Genomic DNA, 19,613 nt, shown 5'->3' on the forward strand with positions numbered 1-19,613 from the left:
CTCTGACAGGAACAAAAACTTACCTTCAGTAAATATCATCAATTGTTTTATGTTTTAAAGAATTGATGGTGTGATTTATTTCAACTTAAAAAACCATTGGTCAAACTTTAAAGGCTGAATCATCAAAAAATTATGAGAAAGTACTAGTATTTGTTGACACAGTATTTGTTCTTGTTGTCCATTGGATTGTCCCTGATAGGACCTATTTATATGCGAGGGTAGATTAAATAAATCTAAATTTTCAGCAAGATTGGGCACTGGATATGCCTATGAAAAATTCAGGTTAATGCAGGATTTTCTATCTCAGCATGCAAATTTGTATAAATCAAAGTTCTTTTAAGGTGAAATCATAGTCAAAGTGTGGGTCATTGATACTGCTGTTACATTATCAACTGAACAGATACACAAGACATTTAAATAATATATAAGGTCATATGGCAACAGTTTCATACCTTGCTTTCAGAGACAGTGTTAACCACAGTCAGACAAAGAATGAAATGGTTCAGTGACAGTATGACCTTGCCTTTGCAAAAACTTCTTTCTATAAATTACAGTCTGATGCAACACATTTTGTATCATTTAACATTCATCAATCAGGCTTTTGCAACTGAGCCAAATTATTCTCAAGAGTTATCAGTTTCGGTAATTACATAGAGAATATTCTAACTGGTTCTGTTTCATGTAAGGTAGGACAATCAAGATGGATAAGTAACCTTCATGGGCCAGTTGAGAAGGTTCAAGGAGACGAGGAGGCTGAAGAGAGGGTGGTAGGGAAGGATATATGTGATTGAGCCCACCTATGTGTGCATGTGTGGGGGTACAAGGGGTTATGCATGTGCTTGCATATGCGTTAGTGAACATGCAACAGAACCTGGTCTCCAGTCACCTTGTACTTCTTGCCAATGGATCAAAGCCTTGCTCTGTCAAGTCTCTGTACTAGTGTTCTACCTCAAAAGAAATCACACACAGACATCTTTTACTCCTCGATTGTTCTTCTTTACCTTATCTTTGAGGAACAGCTTAAGAAGAGGCGATTTTGTACCAAGGGGAAGATGACTTCTGGAGGAAGAAACTATTTTGGTTCACATGCTCTAATTTTATATGTGAAGAGATCTTGGGAGATATTTTGAAAATGCTTGAACCTTTTGACTGTACTATATTCACAGTAATGAAATTTACATTGCACAAAATGTCACATTCCTTCAATGTTGAATCATAGTGAAAGCACCTCCTTGTACTGATTTTATTTTAATAATTGATATTTCAGGATGTGGGTATCATCAACATTTATTGTTGATCCACAACTTTCCTTGAAAAGGCATTAATGAGCCACTTTATTGAACTTCTGTTGTCCTAGAGGTACTCAAATACTGGCGTTGATTAGTAAGTTCCAGGACTTAGATCCAGTGATGATGGAGGAATAGTGATGTATTTCGAAGTCAGGATGGTGTATGACCTAGTGGGGAGCTTGCAGCAGGTGGTGTCCATGTGCCTACTGTCTTTGTCTGTTTTGATGATGGAGATCATGAGTTTGTGAGGTGCTTTGGGAGTAGACCAGTTAATTGAAATGCATTTTATAGGCTGAGCAGGTTGGAACTTTGTTCATTGGAGTGTAGGAGACTGAGGGGTGATCTTATAGAAGTGTATAAAATCATTAGGGGCAAAGGTGGGGTGAATGCATACAGTCTTTTTTCCAGGGTTGGGGAATCAAGAACTAGAGAACATAAACTTAGGTTGAGAGGGGAAAGATTTAATAGGAACGTGAGGGGCAATTTTTTCACCCAGAGGGTGGTCTGTATATAGAATGAGTTATCAGAGGAAGTGGCTGAAGCAGGTACATTAACAACATTTAAAAGGCACTTGGACAGGTACATGGATAGGAAAGGTTTATAGGGATATGGGCCAAATGCAGGCAAATGGGTCTAGTTTAGATGGGAATCTTGGTCAGCATCGACCAGTTGGGCTGAAAGGCCCGTTTCCATGTTGTATGACTCTAGGTGGAACAAACTGCAACCGTTGTGCATCAGTGGTGGAGGGAATTAATGTTTAGTGTGTATAGGTGCCAATCAAGCAGGCTGTTTTGTCCTGGACAATGTGAACTCTGAGTGTTGATGGAACTGCAAATGAGTAAAGAGTATTCCATAGTATGTTATATTAGGTTCCTAGCCCGTGCCTTGTAAATGGTGGAAAGACTTTGAGAAGTCAGGAGGTGAGTCGCTCACTGCAGGATACCCAGCCTTGGGGCCCCCTGTAGCCACAGGACCTATATGGAAGTCCAGCTGGTTTTCTGATCTATCATGATTGTTGATGGTGGGGGAGTCAGTGATGGTAATACCATCATAAAATTCTTACGAGGATCGACTACCGGCTGTATGCAGGAAGGTTGCTTTCCCTGACTGGGGAGTCTAGAATCAGGGGTCAAAATAAGGGGTAGGCCATTTAGGAATAAGATGAGAGAAATTCCCACAAGCAAGGGAGGGTAGTATTTATAATTCTCTACCCTGAGGGCTTTAGAGGCTCAGTCACTGAAATCATCCAAAACAGAGATTGATAGATTTCTAGATATCAAGAGATATGGGGAAAATGCAGTTGAGGCATCACAGTTGCCATGGACAAGATGGGCTGAAAAGGCCCATTTCAGTCCTGTGTGATTCTATGTTTCTAGGTAGAGGACCACCCATGTTGTTGATGAATTGTGGAGCAAGCTTGAAGGGCCAAATGGCCTTCTCCAGCTCCTTTCTCCTTATATTCTTAAAACTACATGATGAGTCTGTCTCCTGATGGAGGTAGCCATTGCCCTACAGCTGTGTGACACTAATGTTACTGCCACTTATCAGCCCATGCCCTGAATGTTGGCTAGGTCTTGTGCATGCACCCTTGGACTGGTTCATTTTCTGAGCGGTTGTAAACAAAATTGAACCTTGCGCTATCATTGAACACACCCACTTTTAATCTTACAATGAATGAAGGGTCATTGATGAGACAGCTATAGATAGGACACTATCTATAGGACACTATACTAAGGAACTCCTGCAATGATGTCTTGGGGCAGGGAAGATTGACTTCTAACCACAACCATCTTCCTTTTGTGCAAGATTTGACTCTAGCCATTGGAGTTTTTCTCCTTGATGACCTTTGACCTTGGTTTCTTGATGCCATCAGACCTTGATGTTAATAACAGACTCAACTCACCTCCAGAATTCTTTGGTCTATGCTGGAGAAAGGCTATGCTGAGGACTGGATTGTTGTGATCCTGTCAAAATCCAAACTGTGCATCAGCGAGCAAGTTATTGGAGAGAAAGTGCCATTTTGTTGATTGAGAATGGACAGATTGGGTGATAATTAGCCAGATTAAATCTATCCTACATTTTGCAAACAGGACACAGGACATACCTGGGCAACATTCCAAGAACCATCACTCCACCTGGTGCAGCTGAAAAATGACAGGCAGAACAAACGAAGAAGATAGAAAACATCTGTGACGTCTCAACTTTTTTGCCTGTTTATTCATTTGCAGGATGAGGATGTTATTCGTAATACCACCATTTAATGTCCATTCCTAAATGCCTCTAAACCGAGGGGGGTAGATAAGAACATGAGTGTGTCAGGAATCATTTAGAGGCAAAGACAGCAGATTTTAAGATAATGGGTTTTTACAACTATCTTGTGCTAATCATTATTAAGCCTAGATTTCTATTATAAAAAAGGATTTATTTCATTATTTGTATTTAAATTCCCTAGTTGCCATGATGGGATTTGAACTCATGGCTCTAGATCAATGGTGCCTGGTACCTTAATGCCCTTACCACCATACCCTACAAACGCAGGTTTATGCTGCAAACAGGGGAATATGTTATTCATCAGTGGCTGCCTCATGCAACTGTGCAAAGGCTATAGAGTTCAGGCTAGCAGTGAACCTCACCTCTGCGGGAAGAGCAGTCCAGGCATGGGGGGTGGGACTGAAGGTAGGCGACAGATGTCTATTTCTGCAGGCTAAGAAAATCTTAGCCTTTGGATGAATAGCATCTTGGAAAGGTCAACTAGGAATGTAGCTCATGAATGACTTTTAGAGTACAAGCCTTTCTCATTGGAGCCCTGCTCATTTTTCCCCTTTGACTTCTGTGTTGCCTTTGACTCATCTGCTCTTGCTCCTGACATACTGGAGGCACATTCTGACCATGACTAAATACCCATTGTTATAAGCTCAAAAAAGGCCAAATGTCCAGAGACAATGCAGCTCCAAACTTCATTATGGCCGAGCCCAATGGGTTCTAAACCAATGAATTCCCAAACAACATTAAAGTAATTGATAATCTTTTTAAATAATGTTATTATCCTTTTAAAAGCTGTTATGATTTTATTTCTTCTGCATGGTCCACACTCTAATTGTATAGATAACAAAACACTTCACAGGGTAGGTTTTAGCTGTGCATTGGACAAAAATTTATGTCACCCCAGAAGACTTTGCTTGCTTTGTGCATGTACACAGAAATGTGTGACTAAAAATCTCATTAAGCACTACACGCACTATAAAGTACTGGGTGATCAATTTTAAACTACAATTCAGCCTGTCACGATTAAAGATTTAAATGTATGCTGCATGACTGAATTTCTGGGCTTAAGTCTTCTAAGAACATAACAAGTACGAATCCATCTTGATTCATATATCCAGAGAGACCCTAATGCCACATGTGAGGCATTCAATTTTTTTTTAATGATTCCAGGATTTTAATTCAGAGGCAAATATTTGGCTGTGTTGAACTGTGCCGTGTTATACTTACAGTCTAACAGATATAGCAAATGCAGGGCTTAAATTTTAATTGACCTCTTATGGCTTTGCTCATAATTATATTCTCCTGGCGCCAACCTGCCTTTTCTCTGTAAGATTGTAACACCAATGCTTCCCATTGGAATTGGTATATTATTGTCACTTGTACCAAGGTAAAGTGAAAAACCTGTCCTGCACACCGTTCATACAGATCAAATCATTACACAGAGCATCAAGGTTGTACAAGGTAAAATACAGAATGCAGAGTAAAGTGTCACAGCTAGAGAGAAAGGGCAATTCAGGTAGACAATAAGGTGCAAAGTCATAATGAGGTGGATTATGAGGTCAAGAATCCATCTTATCGTACTAGGGAACTGTTCAATAGTCTGATAACAGTGGGATAGAAGCTGTCCTTGAACCTGGTGCTCTCAGGCTTTTGTATCTTCTGTCTGATGGGAGAGGGAAGGAGAGAGAATTCTGGGGTGGGTGGGGTCTTTGATTACGCTGGCTGCTTTACCGAGGTAGCAAGAAATGTCAACAGAGTCCATGGAGGGGAGGCTGGTTTCTGTGATGTGTTGAGCTGTGTCCACAACCCTCTGCAGTTTCTTGCAGTCACAGGCAGAGCAGCTGCCATACCAAGCAGTGATGCATCCAGATAAGATGCTTTCTATGTTGCATCGACAAAAGTTGGTGAGTGTCAAAGGCGACTTGCCAAATTTCTTTAGCCTCCTGAGGAAGTAGAAGCACTGGTGAGCTTTCTTGGCCATGGCGTCGACGTGGTTGGATCAGGACAGGCTATTGGTGATGTTTACTCCTAGAAACTTGAAGCTCTCAACCCTCTTGACCTCAGCACCATTGATGTAGACAGGAGTATGTGCACCCCTCCCCCCCTTCCTGAAGTCTTGCTACCTCAGTAAATCTTTTGTTTTGCTGACATTGAGGGAAAGGTTGTTGTCATGATACCATGTCTCTATCTCCTTCCTGTACGCCAAAACATTGTTATTTGAGATCCGGCCCACCTACAGTGGTATCATGTGCAAACTTGTAGATGGAGTTGGAGCAGAATTTGGGCACGCAGTCATGAGTGTACAGTAGAGAAGAGGGCTGAGGATGCAGCCTCGTGAGGAAACCAGTGTTGAGAATAATCGTGCTGGAGTTGTTGCTGCCTAACCTTACTGATAGCGGTCTGTTGGTCAGGAAGTCAAGGATCCAGCTGCAAGGGGAGGTGTTGTGTCCCAGGTCTCAGAGTTTGGTGATGAGTTTGCTTGGAATAATAGTACTGAAGGCGGAGCTGTTTTAAACAGACACATCTTAGCTTCAACTAATGGCAGTTTGACTAGGTTGGTGTACACTTGCCCAATATTTTTCATAGCCAATATAAACTGCAGGAAGTCACAGCTTTCCTTTTCCTGTGTATGCTTTGTAAGTAGGTTGTTCAGTTGTGATTCAGTTTTACTCCAATTAAAGGAGATGCATATATCTATAGTTCCCCTGAGGCATTCCTTACAGGTCATTTGGGATCTGAAATATAATTTCCAATATACACAGAAACCATGTTATAACTTAAATGTGACAGTGAATCAATACATTAGAACAAATTCTCTGAAGCAATACAATCCCATCTTTAAAAAGATGTAGAGCACATAGGAACAGCTGTACTCATCTACTATTTTACAAAACTTGCTTAAAAAGGAAGTAATTTCATTTCTTCTCTCCAAACCTTTCAGTTATGGTAGTTATACATTAAAACAGTATTTCTTTTGCTATGCTGCTAATTGAAGGTTTACATTGTTTATTTAAATTGTTTGTGTCTAGGCATTCCTTTATTCTTCTAAATCCCCTTTTCTTTCTCCTGGGCTACATGACTACAACATGTATTTTTCTTTCTCTTCCCAGAGTGGATTTCTAATTCTTCAGTACTCATCCTCTAAAATGATTGCTGTTTGCCCATTGGACTGATTGGTTTTAGGCAAGGTTTCTGACGTCAGCACCAAAGTATCCATAAATGTCTTCTGAGGCTTTGATGGAAATATCAGCTCCATTGTTCATACAACATAACTCAAAGCAACATCATTAATTCAAAAAGATTTAAGTAATGACTTAAATTATACAGACAGGAAAAATCTTCAATTTTGTTTAGCTTTCTCTTCTCACAACTGCTTGTAAATTCTTTGGCCTGGTTATCCTCAGTACATGCTGGGAATTATTGCCCTTCAAAAGCAAGTAAATTATACAACTTTCACAAGATGTCCTCTTTACCTCTGTTGGTAGTACCTTTGCCCTTAAGCCATAAAGTTATGGGTTCAAGCCCCTTCTAATCAAGTAGATTCTGGTGAAGCTGTTTGGGAGAAAACCTGTGTGGCACATAAAAATCAGTATAGATCAACAATCTGGTGGAGGAACTCTGTGGATTGAGCAGCATCTCTGGGGGGGGGGGGGGGGTTGGGGGTGGAATGGTTGACATTTTGGGTCAAAACCCTGTCCCAGTCCTGATGCAGGATTTTGACTGAAACATCGACACACCCTCACACCCTACAGATGCTGCTCGACTCAACTCCAGCAAATTGTTTGTTGCTCCAGGTTCCAGCATCTGCAGTTGTGTGTGTCTTCAGCATACACCAGATGGGCCAAATGTTATGAATTGTACGTAGAAGACTGTTTTTTATCAAAACTGGGAAAATACATCTTGGAGTGATTCAGATTTGGCAGCTCTAAAAAAAATGGAGGCTTGTTTTCTGCTATTTGTTCATCTCTGACATTTTGATTCATTTCTACAATCATATATTTTGTGGGTAATTATCACCCAATCTTTGTGCTCCTGATTTCTGTAAAAGTTAGACTGCACCAGTTTACAACCCAAAAGATGAAGATGTAGCGGTTGCTACCGCGGAATGAACACGACGCGAGTCGTAGAGTTTCAGAACAGAACTGGTTTATTTTCCCGCCTTGCGCGGGCCTTTTAAGGGGGACTGTTCCCACCCAATGCAACCAGCAATGACGTATATGCTACGTCATCAAGTCTTTCCTGCGCATGGGTTCTCCCCGTCACTTGGGGAAGACGAAGGCCCGCCGCCATCTTGGGCCTTGTCGCTCCGACGCCGCGCGACCCGACTGCTGAGCCGGTTCGCCTGCCTGGATGGTGAGTCGCTACACAAACACCCCCAGAACCGGTGATACAGTCCCCAAGGTCTGCGGGCTGTGCCAGCCGCCGCTTAGGGGGTCGGCCTCTGCGTCACGGCGTTGAAGCCGCGACCGGTTGCTGCAGACCTAAATGGGCCGGTTTGAGGCGGTCCGTCGTGAAAACCTGTTCCCTGCCCCCAACATCCAAAATAAAGGTGGATCCATTATTCCAGATGACTCAGAACGGTCCCTCTTTGGGCTGGCAGGATGGGGCTTGACCGTGCCGCAAGGTGGGAATCGGGGCCAAGTTGCCGAGCTTCTCGCGCAGTCTTTGTAGGACTGCTGGAAGTTGTTCCCCTTGGTCTCGAAGGGCAGGTATGAAATCCCCTGGGACAACTACGGGGTGTTGCTCCATCGCTGGTGATTCTGTGGCCGAGGAAATCGATGGAGTCAAGCCCGAATTGGCACTTGGCCAGGTTGATTGTGAGGCCAAAATCACAGAGACGGGAATACAGCTGGCGGAGGTGGGAAAGGTGTTCTTGGCGGTCACGGCTGGCGATTAGTATGTCATCTAAGTAAATGAACACAAAGTCCAGGTCTCGGCCTACAGCAGGTGAATGGCATCAGGCAGTCGTTCGAGGAAGGCCTGTTCGAACATTAGGCAGGGCTTGTGCCCCTCAGCCAATGCCAGCATCTCATTCATTAGCGCGGAGGGGGATCTGTCCCCCAGGCCATCGAGATGAAGGAGACGGGTGGTGCGCTCACGACGGGAGAGGCTGAAGGTCCAAATCAGAAGGTCTTTGAAAGCCAGGTACTTATGTTCCTCTGGAGGGGACTGGATGAAATCACTGACCTGGGCGGCTGTCTCCTGGTCCAGAGAGCTGACCACATGGTAGTACTTTGTGGAGTCAGAGGTGATCCGCCGAAGGTGGAATTGCGCTTCGGCCTCGTGAAACCAGACGCTGGGACGAAGCGTCCAAAAGGTGGGCAACTTGAGTGCCACTGCGTTGGATGCTGCGTTGCTGTCCATTGTGCAGATCCAAAATCCATTTGGACCGTCGGGGTCACCAATGTAGCGGTTGCTACCGCGGAGTGAACACAAGACGCGAGTCGTAGAGTTTCAGAACAGAACTGGTTTATTTTCCAGCCTTGCGCGGGCCTTTTAAGGGAGGCTGTTCCCGCCCAATGCAACCAGCAATGACGTATATGCTACGTCATCAAGTCTTTCCCGCACCCGGGTTCTCCCCGTCGCTCGGGGAAGACGAAGGCCCGCCGCCATCTTGGGCCTCGTTGCTCCGACGCCGCGCGACCCGACTGCCGAGCCGGTTCGCCTGCCCGGACGGTGAGTCGCTACAAAGGTGAGATTTATCCCTTTGGTTACTTAACAGATACATGATTATTGCATTTAATTAGAATTTCTTGTCATGTGAACTAGCAATATTTTGGAGTGCTGTATTTTTGAAGTGCAATGCCCATGAGCCTAGAGTTCTAATTTGATGGCTTTTCAAGGGGTGACTGCATTGATGTATGCCAGATAAATGACTTTTATCAATGCTGATATACCCATATGTGTGATACAAAGTAAATCGAATATTCAAATGACAGATAATCCAAGTGGAAATTGTATAGTGCAATTTATCTGTAGAATGTAATGGGATCAAATAAAATCACTTCCCAATGGGTCAGAATTGCTCTCTGACAATGCACTGTAAATTCACTTATCACATTCAATACTTAATCATCTCTCTCCCCTGACTCAGAAGTAAAATAACTCAATTGCATACAATCAAAAAGTAGCCATAGGCTTAATACCATCGTCTCAAAAATTAATATTGTATTCAGAGGTATGACATTCTCTTGTAATAAAGGAAAATTTAAGACTCATCCATTTGTTTTAGATGTTAATCTGCAAGCTTAAATAAAAATAGAACATAATTGTTTTTTGTTTCTGCTACACTGATGTGATGACGCAAACGGCAAGATTCACGTCAATACTTGGCAAACAGTCAAAATAGGTTGGCAGCATATTGGAAACCTGAACCCAGAGTCATGTAAGCTGCATTATTTCTGCAGTAGCAGGTGTATCTTTTAGTTGGGTTGAATGAAGCTTATAGTTTTATTAATTTTTTCCACAATAAGCCTTTGTTGTCAGCTACTAACAATTAGGATTGCAACAGTACCTTCCTCAAAAAAAATCCTGATTGACCTTGAGAAAGAAATCCCATCCTCACCAATCTCTCTATCACAAATGCATCTATTGATGATAGAAATGGTAGAACCATGCAGTTCTTGCAGAGGAGTGCCACCTTCACATGAAGCTGCCCTCCACTGTGTGGTGTGGCAGTACCTTTATGATAAATGTGATAAATTCAGAACATAGTTAGCAATAATGAAAGTTGTGGACCACTAGTCCCAGCAGAATTGTACACCACCACAGTCTGTAATCTCGTTGTCTGGAATATTCCTTTTACCATTAACATCAAACCATTGAACAACTCTGTTTCAAAGAGGAATGTAGAGAGCATACCAGCAGCAGTATATCTTAAAATAAGATATCAACATGTTAAAAGGTACTAAACAGGACTGCATGCAACTTGAATAATAGAGGCAGCAAGCAGTGGACAGAGCTAACCAATCTGACACCAGTAATTAGAACATCCAGCCACAACTAACAGAAGGAGAAATCTTCACATCCTCATCCTCAAGGATGATGAAACCCAGGTCCATGAGTGAAAAAGATGATATGCAATTCCAACCATCTTCAGCAAAGGCTATGGGTTTTGACAAAATTCTGTCTGTACTGCATAACTTGTGCCTCCAGCCAGGCTATTGCAGTACGGCTAAAACACTGGTGTTCATCTGACAAAATGGAACATGCTCATCTACCTCTTGTCTACAAGAAGCTGTACAAGTACAATATGGATAATTACCATGCCATCGACAGTACTATCAAGTGACACTTATTCACCAATGTCTTGCTCATTAATGCTGAGTTTAGGGTCTACCAGGATCATTCAGTTGCAGGCCTATTGCAGCTTTGGACCAAACATGAACAAAAAGGAGGTGAGGTGGAAGTGACTCCCCTGACAGCTAAGCAACATTTGACTGAGTAACATTAAGAAGCCTCTGTAAAATTAAAATCAATGTAAAATAAAATGGGGTACATATTCCACTGGTTGGAATCATGCCTGGCTCAAAGGAAGACTGTCTCATGTTGATGAAGACCAATCATCTCAGCTCAAGGACATGCCTGCAGCAGTTCCGCGGGGCAAAGCCCTAGGCCCAACAATCTTCAGCAATTTCATAAATGATCTTCCACCAAACAGTCAGATTAAACAGTATTCAGACCCATACATGATTTTTCAGAAAATGAAGTAGTTCATGCCTGTATGCAGACATGGGCTAATAAGTGGCAAGTAGCAATTGGACCAATCAAGTTTCAGGCAATGAACATCACAAAATAGGATCTAATCATCTCCAGTCCTGATGCAATGTTTCAATCTGAAACATGAACATTTCCTTTCCCCCCAACTGATGCTGCTCGAGCTGCTGAACTCCTCCAGCAGATTATTTGTTGCCCTAGTCATCTCCCCTTGACATTGAATAGTTTTAACATCTTCAAATAGGTGTCATAGTGGTGCAGCAGATGCTGCTGCCTCACATCTCTAGTGATCCAGGTTCACTAACTTCCAGCATTGTCTGTATGGAGTTTGCACATTCTCCCTATGTACATTTCCTCTACATGTCAAGACATGCTGCTTAGTACATTAACTGGCTACTGCAAATTACTCCTAGTGTAGATGGGTGCAGAAGAATCACTGGGGATTTCACGGGCATGTAAGAGTGAATACATTAGAGACGTAAATGAGGGAATGGGGGTGATGGCATTGCTCTGAGAGCCAGCCAAATAGCCTCCATCCAGAGGCTACATAGTGGCACAGCATTTAGAGCTGCTGCCATATAGCTCCAGCAATGCAGGGTTGATCCCTGAACCTGGGTGCTGTGTGTATGGAGTTAGCATGGTCTCCCTGTAACTGTGTGGGTTTCTCCTGGATATTCTGGTTTCCTCCCTCGTCCCAAGAATATAAACCACTATAAATTACCCCCGGGGTAGGTGAGTGACAGGAGAATCAGGGAGGAGTTGAAGGGCATCTGAGAGAATAGGTTGCAGGAAATAAGTGGCAAAATAGGACTGACGTGAATGTTCTAGAGCTGGCACAGGCTAAATAACCTCCTTCTGTGTCATGGAGAGATACAGGATGGAAACAGGCTCTTCAGTCCATCGATTCTGCACCAATTATAAACCACTCATTTTACACTAATCCCATTTTATTTTCTCCTCACAATCTCTTCAATTGTCCCCAGATTCTATCCCTCACCTACACACTAGGGGAAATTCACAGTAGTCAATTAAACTACCATCTTCGGTATGTGAGAGGAAACCAGACCAACTGAAGGCAACTCCTAGTAGTCACAAAGAGAATGTGAACACTCCACATAGACAGCACCCGAGGTCAGGATTGAACCTGGGTGTCTGGTGCTGTGGGGCAGCAGTTTGACCAGCCACATAAATATTGCTGCAACAAGAACAGTTCAAGATTGGGTAATCTTTGGAAAGTGTTTCACTTCTTCATCCCCATAGACTTTCCAGCAGCTACAACACATGTCAGAAATGTGATAGAATATTTTTCATTTGTCTGGTCAAGTATAGCTCCTAACCTTGAACCTCAAATGGGCCAAAGCATCTAGCATCCCATCACTACTTAAAAAATTCATTTCCTCCCTCAATTCTGCATTGTGGCTGCAGAGAACTTAATTTCATGGTGCACTGCAATAAACTGCCAAAACTTCTTTGATAACACCTCAGAATACTGCAGCCAAGAACAGCAAGTGCCTGAGAACTTCACCACCTCTAAATTTCTCCCTGAGACACTTATCATTTTGGACTTCACAATATCTTTTTTTCCTTTGCTGATGCCTTAATTATCTCACATCATTTGACTGTCTGGTATGAAGGACACTATAAACTTTAAGTAAGAATAAAGGGAAAAATTATCCACTGCTACTTTGCACATCTATAAACTAATGTAAAAATATTGTTACAATATCACATCTATATCCACATTCACAGTATCTCACAAAACACAGTCATTTCAAAAGGCTCTCACGTATACATGCACAATTTCAGAGAATGTTGCACATGCCTACTTTCACAGCATTTCATATACACATCCAGTTTCACAGTATTTCACGTATATCCATGTTCACCTTCACAGCTTCTCACGTACACATGATCCACAATCTGTTTCTCATGTATAATCATTTTAAACAGCACAACCTCACGTGTCTCTGATTTTACTTTCACAGTATCTCTCAAATAAATGCATTCACATTCAAATTATTTCTAACTCATATGAATCTACATTCAGCTTTTAATTACTGCATGAACCTTTGTTCTCCATCTAGCATATATAAACATGCATGCTTTCTCCTAATCACAGAGCCAGAGTCATACAACAAAGAAACAGGCCCTCTGGCCCACTATATCCAAGCCAACCATCAAGCACCCACCTATAACTAATCCCATTTACCAACACTTGTTCTGTAGCCTTCTCTGCCTTGCATTTCAAGTTCTTATTTAGATGCTTTGAAAATATTGTGCGAGTACCTGGCTCCATCATCCTCTGATGCCACTCAAAGAGTACCACTTGATGAGGATGGTGCCAGAGTTGTTCTCTTTACTGCAGTGAAGGGTAAGAGGAAACAAGGGATCATGCTCAAATCATGAAGGATTTTGTTTAATTAAATAAAGAAACAGTTTCCAGTGTCAGAAGGATTGGTAACCAGTAAACATGAACTTAATGTAATTAGTAAAAGAGCAGAGAGCAGATAATGAGTGTAGCATCCGTAGGTTCTTCCATACTTCCGTTTAGTAAGACGAGCTTCTGAACAAACCTTTATTAAAGGTGATCAACACTCAGCAAAGTGTGGCTAATATAGCAATGTATCAAAATACATTGTACACACACTGAATTAGCTACATTTTAAAAAATGTTCAATTACATTCAACGTTTTTTTAAAATATAGCTAATTGTTGTGATCTGGCATGTTATTTCCTAGAAGGGCAATGGAAGCAGATTCAATAAGAAGTAGAATGGAAAGGAAATTGGATAATGACTTGACAGATGGAAAAAAAATTACACTGTGGAGAACGAACAGGGAAATAAGCCCAACTGGAGAGCTCTTTTAAAGAGCTGGCACAGTCACAATGGGCTCTCCACCTCTGTTATAAATTTAAAAACTTGCATTGCCATGGCCTGCAGTAGTTATCAGCAACACTTTGAGTGGCTGGATTAAGATAAGAGTACCCATTGTTGAAGTGTTTTGGGTTGAGTGAGACAATCCACATATGCATTCTATTTTGTCAGGTGGTGGTCCATGTCGTTTGCCGACATTGAATACTGTTAGGGTTAGTGAAGAACAGTGGGAGATGTGTGGTGCATAATTACTAGCTTAGATCACTTGTGCTGAATTACCTATTTCTGCATTGTTGATTCTGTGTAATTCTACAAAGATGCAGTCACTGCTTCCTGGGAAGTAGTACCAAACTAGTTTAATTCTTCATCCAATAAAGGTGTAAGGATTCAGTTTTCTTCAGGATTTGCTACTAGTTCTTTACCGATCCTTTTTTTTTCCATTCCCTGGACATTATGGGAATATTACTTATCAGCTCTTTAATAATCCTCAATTGGTTAATTCTTCTGCATGCAGGGGATCACATCCATACTTTTGAGTCATGCCCTCCATTCATTCCTAACAAAAACAGAAAATGCTGGAAACACTCAGCATTTTCTGGTTTTGTTTCAGATTTTCAGCATCTGCAGATTTTTTGATTTTCCGCTGCTCATTCATGTATCTCTTAATGAAAACTCTATTTCTATTTATTCCTGAACCCAGTCCATCTGCCTTATAATCTTGGTTTAAGTTTTCTATTCATGTCCCATCCCACTTGTTATTCATCAGCATTACATTTTCTAATTTTCTCCAGTTTTCTTCCCCCACCATAACACACCCTGTGCACTCATGTCTTTGACTCTCTCCTTGTATCACTAAGTCTTAAATCCTCCACTAAGAAACAGAAAAAGTTCTTGCTGTGTATTATAGTTGAAACCTGGAATGCTTTGTGACAAGAGGTTGAAACATTGAGCATTATGTATTCTGAAGAAAGAGTGGGCAAACCAGTTGCATTAGCAAACCAATTCACAAAAATAGTGCAGGAATGAATTCATGGAAAGTCTGCAGCACAGTTTTCTAGTTTAGTATGTTGAGAAATATCTAGCAAGACAATTTTAGATCTAGTAGAGTGCCACGAGAGTGGATTAATTAATAGTCTTGTAATTAAAGGACTTCAGGGAAGAGTGATTATATGGAATTCTACTTTATTATAAAGATTGAAAGTGATTTAGTTCGATGTTAATTATGGTCTTAAATTTAAATAAAAGAAATTACAAAAGTATGAGACTTGGGATGGAAATGGATGATTGGAAAACTACATTAAAACATATGACAGCAAACAAATGCTGACAAACACTTAAAGAACAAGTGCAAAGTTTACAAAAAATATCCCATAAACTGCAAAATCTCTACAATAAAAATGATCCAACAACAAGAGCAGTTAAAGATAGTATTAGATCAAAGGAAATGCTTATAATGTTAGCCATAAAGAGCACTAAGTCCAAGGACATGGAAAGTGTTGGAATTCAGCACACGAGTACCAAAAAATTCATAGAAGAGAAAGTGGAATACAAGAATAACCTAACATAAAAACTAACAGTAAAAAGGAAACGATTAGCAAAAGTTAATGTGGTTTCCTTGCAGACTGAGACAGAAGAACTAGGGAACAGGAAACTGACAGAAATTAAAGAAATATCTATGTCTGTCCTTGTGGTAAAAGACACCTAAACCACGTGGAAATAGTGGAGAACAAGAAGTCCGGCCAAAGTAAGGAGCTGAAAGAAAATTTCATTAGTAAAAATTGGAAAAACAAATTGGTCTGCAATCTGATAGAAGGCATTCAATAAAATGCCACACAAAGGATAATCAAACAAAATTGGAGCACATAGGATAAAGAGTAATATACTGGTGTGGATTCAAGATTGGATAACATACAGAAAACATACAGTAGGAATAAATAGATCATTTTCAGTTTGGAAGGTTGTGACTAGTAGGCCGCTAAAGAGGTTGGTGCTGAGGCAGTCACAATCTATATCAATGATCTGGAAAGGTGAAAGGAATGTAATATTTGCTGTTGATACGAAGCTGGGTGGCAATGGGAGGATGCAGAGAGGCTTGAGGGATACAGACAGGCTAAATGAATGGTCGAGAACATGGCAGATTGTGTGTAATGTGAAAAAATGTGAGGTCATTCACTTTGGTAGAGAAAAAAAGAAAAGCACAGTATTTTTTTTAAATGGTGAAAGATTATAAAGAAGTGGTGTTCAGAATGGTCTGGGTGTCCTTATATTTGGAGTCATAGAGTATTTGAGTCATAGAAGGATACAGCACAGAAACAGGTCCTTTGGCCCACTGAATCCACACCAATTGGCAACCATCCATTTTAAACGAATCCCACATTAATCCCACTCTTTATTCTCCCAATTTTCTTTTCAACACCCCAACATTCTACCTATACACTAGGGCTAATTTACAGCAGCCAATTAACCTACCAACCTGCACGTCTTTGGGATGTGGGAGGAAACTGGAACACCCAGAGGAAACCCACATGGTGACAGGTAGAACATGCAAACTCTACAGGCAGCATCCAAGGTCAAGACTGAACCAGGATCTCTGATCCTGCGTTTGGTCTCACCAATGTAGAGGAAGTTCCAGAGATTTACAATCACCTTCCTTAATATCATCTACTGCATTTGGCACTCCAAGTGTGGCTTCCTCTACATTGGCGAGACCAAATGCAGACTATGTGACTGTTCTGCAGAACACCCATGCTCCTTCCGTAACTGCAATCTGCACCTCCCTATTGCCAGTCACTTCAACTCCCCCTCCCACTCCATCACAGATATATCAGTCCTCAGCCACCTCCACTGCCAGGAGAATTCCAAGCGCAAACTGGAGGAACAGCACCTCATTTTCCATCTTGGAACCTTGCAGCCTAATGGCATGAACATTAAATTCTCCCACTTTAAGTAACCCCCACACCCACTCCAACCATGCCTCTTCTTTTCTTACCTTTCCTAGCCTCTTTTTTCTACCCCACCTTTTCGCCTCCCTACACATCCCCCAGTGCATCTGTTATTCCCCTCCTCCCCCGCACCTACCTATCACTATCTCTTATCTACATCTACCTCTCACCATCCTGCCTCCCCTCTTTTGTCCACCTATCACTGCTCTGCTTTGCCCTCCTGTATACTGGGCTTCAGTCCTGAAGAAGGGTCCTGACCCGAAACGTCGACCGCCTGCTTTTCTCCACGGATGCTGCCTGGCCTGCTGAGTTCTTCCAGCATCACAGTGATCTTCTAGTAGTGGGGGGGGGGGGGGGGTTGCCATTAAAACGTATGTCGTTGATTATATTTCTTGATGTCTATGTAAATGGTCTCAGATTGAGCAACTCTGACCCATAATCGTATATTTATGAAATCTGAGCCAATCAAAGTAAAATAACTAAACAGGAACTTGCAGTATTTCTGGCGTTCATCGCTTGAGCCGCGCATCAAGGTCACACAGCAGGATGGCGGTGACCGATTTCATGGCGCCCGGCGGCAGCCGAGCTCCGCCGTGAGCGCGCGTGCGCGAGCCGGAGCCCCGCCACCGGCCACGTGCCCAACATCCGGGGCTGCGAGCGGCCGTTGGCTGCTCGGAACGAGCGACGCCGGTAGGGAAGCTACCGCGGAGGGTGTTTCGGCACGGTGGTCTCACTTCTGGCCCGGGGGGAGGGGCTTGATGGGGTGTGCAGCCCAGTGGTGTGTGTGGATGGATGGAGGGATGGAGGGATGGAGGGAGGGGCGTGCAACACCTGCTGGGAGGTGGATGGGTGTGTAACACATGCCTTTCAGAGTTTTTGGGTGAAGGGCGTGTAACACACTGGGGATTATGATTGTGGGGATGGTGAGTGTGTAACACACACCCTTTAAGAGTTTTGGGGTGATGGGTGTGTAACACACTGGGGTTATGATTGCGGGGGTGATGTGTGTGTAACACACACCCTTAAGAGGTTTTGGGTGATGGGTGTGTAACACGTGCATGATTTTGGATGTGCAACAAACTGGGGGTTATGGTTGTACCGTTGATGATAAGTGTGCAACGTGGCTTTAAGATTTTTTGGCTGATGAGTGTGTAACACAGATACATGGGTTTAGATGTGCAACACACGTGTTATGATTGCAGGGATGATGAGTGTGTAACATGGCTTTAAGGGTTTTTGAATGATGGGTATGTAACACACAAACATGGTTTTTGGATGTGCAATACACTGGGGTTTAATAGGCCTCCAGCAGATTGTTTGATGCTGGAATTTATGGATTTGGAGTTTTATTTGATGTGTACTACAAGGGAGGGTGGTGAGATGGCGGTGATGATGGGTGAACAACCCCTCTTCCCCACCCCCCCCTCCCCATTTCACTGATGTTTGGATGTGTTAATAGAATGGCCTACGCCAATGGAAGATGTTCAGGTTTCGATCTAGTGAGCAATTAACTGGGCAAAAGAAAAATGCCTAGGTTGCATGGTTGAGTTTGTGGTGAAAAGGAGAAAAAGTCCTAAACTGTTGGAGTGGAAGATGAAAAGCAAAATAGGCATACTACCGGTGGGTAGAGGTGACGCAAGGTGAAATATCTAACAGCCATGTTCTGACAGGGGGATTGGAGTGATAAAGAAAAAGCAAATCTGTTCTGCAGGTACAGAAGCTTTTTGCTTAGTTGCAGAATTTTCACCACTGAGTCAGAGGATGTTGGATATGAACCCTGCTCCACAGTCCTGATGACTGGAGATAAGATATCTTTATTAGTCACATGCACGTTGAAATGCACAGTAAAATGCATCTTTTGTGCAGGGTGTTCTGGGGGCAGCCCGCAAGTGTTGCCATGCTTCCAGCGCCAACATAGCATGCCCACAACTTCCTAACCTGTAGGTCTTTGGAATGTGGAAGGAAACCGGAGCACCTGGAGGGAACCCACGCAGACACGGGGAGAACGTACAGAGTCCTTACAGATAGTGGCTGGAATTGATCCCAGGTTGCTGGTGCTATAATAACATTATGTTAACCGCTACACTACCGTGCCTGCCCTGAATTCTTGGTCGATGTCTAGTGGAATGCTTGTGATGAATGGCTGTGAGTGACTGTTGCTGGGTCTGATGTGAAGTGATGTCTTACACTAGGGCTGATGAAAGGGAGAATGCTGTATGTGAAACAATGATAGGGAGTGAGCATCTTACCATAGAACTGATGTTAGAAAGTGGCCCTGATACACAGGAACAATAGAGAGTGAAAATAGTCCAGGACAGATGAATCAGGGAATCATCAAAAGTTTACAACATGGAAGGCCAATTGCCATGTTATTCCTTCTAGCAGGAAAGAACTCTGCATTTGCCAAATGCATTACCTCACACTTCTCTGGAATAAATTCTATTTGTTATTTTTCTGACCAAGTGACCTAACCATATATCTCTTGCAGTCTAAAACTTTCCTCTACACTGTAAACTACAGAGCCTA

At 42.4% G+C, this 19,613-nt stretch overlaps 1 protein-coding gene across 1 annotated transcript in view; it reads left to right on the forward strand.

Moving 5' to 3' along the window:
- Positions 1-17,645: 17,645 nt before the first annotated feature.
- The window catches only part of phyhiplb (phytanoyl-CoA 2-hydroxylase interacting protein-like b), a 50,222-nt gene continuing 48,254 nt past the window's right edge, over positions 17,646-19,613 (forward strand). Inside the window, exon 1 of the mRNA XM_052027627.1 lies at positions 17,646-17,777. The gene's annotated coding sequence lies outside the window, so the exon portion shown is untranslated. The remainder of the gene's footprint in view (positions 17,778-19,613) is intronic.

Source organism: Pristis pectinata, chromosome 12 (genome assembly GCF_009764475.1).
Source record: "Pristis pectinata isolate sPriPec2 chromosome 12, sPriPec2.1.pri, whole genome shotgun sequence".
Taxonomy (NCBI): domain Eukaryota; kingdom Metazoa; phylum Chordata; class Chondrichthyes; order Rhinopristiformes; family Pristidae; genus Pristis; species Pristis pectinata.